This window comes from Syngnathus acus, chromosome 15 (genome assembly GCF_901709675.1).
Source record: "Syngnathus acus chromosome 15, fSynAcu1.2, whole genome shotgun sequence".
NCBI classification, from domain to species: Eukaryota; Metazoa; Chordata; class Actinopteri; order Syngnathiformes; family Syngnathidae; genus Syngnathus; species Syngnathus acus.
In genome coordinates this window covers 12,819,152-12,824,174 of record NC_051100.1, presented here as the reverse complement: position 1 = coordinate 12,824,174, position 5,023 = coordinate 12,819,152, and the positions used below count along the sequence as shown (strand labels likewise).

The 5,023-nt window shown below is 44.3% G+C and overlaps 1 non-coding gene across 1 annotated transcript; it reads right to left on the bottom strand.

Annotated features, from left to right (window-relative positions):
• Positions 1 to 739: 739 nt before the first annotated feature.
• Positions 740 to 812, bottom strand: trnav-aac. The gene has a single exon. It is a non-coding gene; the product is annotated as a tRNA-Val (tRNA).
• Positions 813 to 5,023: the final 4,211 nt, after the last annotated feature.

Here is a 5,023-nt window from a genome sequence, read left to right as displayed (position 1 = left end):
TAGGACAATAAATTAGTTACATTTTGCGCATTATGCATGGAAAAACACGGTAATCAGAATTCATTAATCCCCGAAATGCAGTCCAGGTCCGTCATATGTGCCACCAATCGGAATGTAACGGAATCAGCTGATTCACTACGGGGCTCGTTGGTCTAGGGTAGGTGTGTCCAAACTTTTTGCAAGGAGGGCCATATTTAGTAACGTGAAGGGGCCCGGGGGCCAATATTTCCCGGGGGGGGGGTTGCTAGTGGGACGTCCAGCGCTGCGCGTTCCCTTCTCTTTCGGGGGGTGGGGGGGTGGTTGCTAGTGGGACGTCCAACGCTGCGCGTTCCCTTCTCTTCCGGGGGGGGTGTGCTAGTGGGACGTCCAGCGCTGTGCGTTCCCTTCTCTTTCGGGGGGGGGGGGGTGCTAGTGGGACGTCCAAAGCTGCGCGTTCCCTTCTCTTCCGGGGGGGGGGGGTGCTAGTGGGACGTCCAACGCTGCGCGTTCCCTTCTCTTCCGGGGGGCTTATCGGACGTCGAGCGCAGCGCGTTCGCTTCTCTCCGGGGGGGGGCGGCTAGTGTGACGTCAAATCAAACGCTGCGCGTTCGCTTCTCTTCCGGGGGGGGGGGGCTAATCGGACATCAAGCGCTTTGTGTGTCAAATCCGGTACCACAACATAGTTGCAACGCTAAATCGTTTTAATGTGTCAGGCACTTTGCAAAGGCACCAACAATGACAAGAAATATATTGAAAAAGCTGTTTCCACCCAGTCTCGAACTGGGGACCTTTCGCGTGTTAGGCGAACGTGATAACCACTACACTATGGAAAGATCTGCTTGACACGTGATCTGGCGCTCCCTGTGTGGAGTTTGCATGTTCTGTTGCCTGCGTGGGTTTTCCCCGAGTTTTCCTCCCACATCACAAAAACATGATTGGTCAGCCGATTTACGTAGTAATCCAAATTGCCCATAGGTGTGAGTGCAAGTGCGAATGGTTGTTTGTCTCCGTGAGCCCTGCGATTGGCTGCCAACCAGTTACAACTTGTCCCCTGCCTACTGCCCGATGACTGCTGGGATGGGCTCCAGCACGCCCGCGACCCCCCGCGGTACAGATAATGGATGGATGGAACTGAATGGGGATTAGTTTAGGGCAGGGGTCTCAAACTCCAGTCCTCGGGGGCCGCATTCCTACATGTTTTCCAAATTTTCCTCGTTAAACACACCTGATTCAATTATCAGGCTCCTGCAGAACGTGAGGATGAACTGATCATTTGAATCAGGTGTGTTTAACGAGGGAAACTTGGAAAACATGTAGGAATGCGGCCCCCGAGGACTGGAGTTTGAGACCCCTGGTTTAGGGCCTGAAGAGGGAGCAACAGCAATGTGTACATACTTTTATTAGTTTATACAAACATCTATACTTCATCATATCAATCAATGTGTTAATAGGGTTAGAGTTAGTTTATATAATTTGTCCAAACATAGGTGCTCATTCAGAGCACAGAGACAGCACACAGCTTTGTGACTTTCACTTACACATAGGCAGTGAGCACAGACACGGCACACAGAGCTCAGTTAAGTTCCATGACTCATAGTCACAAAACATTTAGTAAATTTGTGCTGTGCATTCCAGTTCTTTTAAGTGAACTGAATCTTTAGAATCAGTTCACTCAAAAGATTCGTTCAAATGAATCGTTCAACGAATCGTCCCCCCCCCCCCCCGACCCACACATACACTGATCTGATTTTTTGTTTTTTCACTTCAATAACATACACAACTAAGCAATACACTTCACAATACACCAGACAAAAAACAATCAACACACGGTAATGTCGACAACGGCAACGCACGCATTTTTCTCTATATTACAACATCCCGTGGTAACAACCCATGTACATCAAACAATACAACTACCCCCCCGCCATTTTTTTTTAATTATTATTAATTATTATTATTATTAATTATTATTGTTTATATATAAAAATAATAATTGGCTCGGGTAATTCACACATTTCTTTCTATAATACAACACCTACACACTGATCCGTTGGCAACAGTCTCTCTCTCGGTCGTGAACGGTGTTAGTTGCGTCACTGACTTGTTCGTGAACGGGAACTTACGTCACTGACTCGTAAAGTCCCGCCTCCATCTGTCGCTCGCTGCTGATTGGTCGTTCGCAAAGATTCACGAGTGAGTGAAGACAGCATTGCTGCTATCGCAGCCGACACATGTTATGCCGACATTGATGTTTTAATTTTGTATTTGTTGGCTTGTAGTTGATGGTGTTATGATACCAAAGGTGTTTGTGTTTAAATAAAAGGTTGAATGGGGAAAAAAACGTTATGCCGAAATTTATTATTTTGGGGGACACCAACTCATATAACAACGTAAAACATGCATATTGTCATATAAAGTAGTTAACCAAATGTCAGATTTTTATGTTTTAATGGGCAATAATAAAAACAAGGAATAAAACAGCAGACAAGTTTTAACATAAATGTTTATTAAAATGATGATGAAATTGAGGCTCATGATGAAATTGAAATTGAGGTTCTATTCCCCGACGCGGAGTCTATTTCTTTGTGTTAGAAAATTGCTTTTGTTTCACAGTTTTGAAGAACAAATCAAAAGGATCATAAGACTTGTTTCCACCCGGTTTCAAACCACAGACGTTTGGCGTGTGAGGCAAATGTGATAACCACTACACCATGGAAACCTGATCCATATGGCCTTTTGAAGAGCCTGGCAAAACTATACAAAAGTGCGAATGGTTTTCACCCAGTCTCAAATAAGGCACCCTTCAGCGCAGGCGTCGAGAACCTATGGCTCACGAGCCAGATATGGCTCTTTTGGTGACGTTATTAAAAAGAATATATTAGTACACTCAAAAAATTGTTGGTCTTAATTAAAATACATGCATTTAATTGTATCTAGCCTATTGTTTTTTTTTTTTAATGGTATGGCTTCTCACGGGAAATTATTTGTAAAAAATGGGCATGTATTGCTCTGTCCGCCAAAAAGGTTCCCGACCCCTGCTTTAGCGAAACGACTCACAGCCTCGGCTCGGCAAATCAGGCTTCAATTCCCCGACGCGGAGCCCATTTCTTTGTATGAAAAAATTGCTTTTGCTGGCACAGTTTTGAAAAGCAAATCAAAAAGTTCATAAGTGCCTGCTTTCTTCCACACTCACTTTTGTTGAACTTTTGCCGGACTTCTCAAAATGACGTCACAGCAGTTTCCATAGCGTAGTGGTCATCATGTTCTTTTAAGACGCAAAACACCCCCTGTTTGAGACTGGCTGGAAACAACTTTTTCTAAATTTATTTGTCAGTGTTGTCTGCTTTGGATAGTGTGCCAGGGACACCTCGGCAAACGTAAGCCAGAAGCTCTCTGAGTCAGCAACAGCCAGGTGTGCGACACTCCGCTACAATGCTCCCCTGACCACGTGTAGGGCGAAACCAGGCTCTAATCTGTGTTTCCTTTTTACTTTTCTTTTTCCTTCAACTTTCACGCCAACTCTTTCCTTCTTGGCTTGGCCAGCTGACTGCAGACCCACTCCAGAACGGCTTCCAGTTCATCCATCCAAGAAGACATTCAGTGAGTGCAATTTATCAGGGTACAAACTACTGGAGATTAAATTGGGGAACAGGAGTTAAATTGGTCCTTATGAACGTTAATACCGTTTCATGCCCATGTCGCTTATTTCGAGTTGCTTTTATTGTTCATCTTGTCATTCGATGATATTCTCATTCTTTGCTATCCTTTTGCCATAGTTAGTCTTTTCTGACTTATTCATTATAATTTCCATGTAGATTTGGAGAACAATGTCCACATTATATAGCTGCACAACATAGTTTATGTTCGCGTGTGTGTGTGCGTGTGTGCATGCATGCGTGCGTGTATGTGTGTCTATTCCATGGTGTAATGGTCCGCACTCTGGTCTTTGAATCCAGTGATCTGAGTTTTAAGTCTCAGTGGGACCTCAAATACAGTATTTGGTCATATAGTATTTGATAAAGTGTTTTCCGAGTTACTATGTCAATTGGTGGATCTTGGATGTTTTTAAAGCTAATGCTCTTCTGGATTACCATGTAATGTTTGCATGGTGTGATTTTGAGCACTCTGAATCTAGTGTTGCGTGTTGTGCGGGATGTCCGATGTTGAGCCAGGAACAACAAAGATGTGGAGTATAGAGTTGGTTCTTTATTGGCAAGATCTTGGGTTGTTTAATGGCCGCCAATACACGAGGCACAGCAGCAGATGAAACAACAGCTTCCTTCTCCAGGTCAGCTTCTTTTATACTGCCCGGAAAGGCGGGAACATGGCACATGACCATTTGGTACCTGAGTGTGGGGGGCGTCACCCCCCTGTGTGTGCCTATGTGTGTGTTGTATTAGTGTTCTGATTGAGCAGTTATGTTTATATAAACTAAGGAAAAGAATTGCATAATATGAACATTAAAACGTTCATGAGATTGTCTAACCTAATAGAATATGTACAGATTGCTGTTGCTCTCTCTTCACTAGCAATACTGTCACGTCTCGTCCCTAGCCGTTCCACTACGTGTATGTTGTCATGGTTTCTGTCTGTGTGCTCGCTCCTCCCCTCCTGTGTGCCCATGATTAGTTTGATTATTCTCACCTGCCTCTTGTTACCTGTCGTGTATAGAAGTCCTGTCTGCCCCTCACGCCCTGTCGGATCCTTGTTGTTGTCTTGATCTCTTTTTGGTTCCTGTTGTTGTCGTACTGTTTTGTTGTCGTTATGTCCTGCTGTCTTCTTGTTTTACGTCCCAGTCAGTCAAGTTATTGTTTTGTTAAGTCATGTCAGTTTGCCTTTTGAGTTCCCTTCAATAAACCCTTGTCCAAGCTGCATTTGGTCGCCCTGCTCCATCCGTTTCATGACAGATTCAAGTTCAAGTCTTGATGGAACTTCCAATTTACTTGCAACAAAATTTTGGAAATTCCAATTCAGTACTTTGTGTACAGCCCTGTGAGTGTGTAAGCCCGGCCTCCACTACTTTTGTCAATTTAGTAGCCTTAGT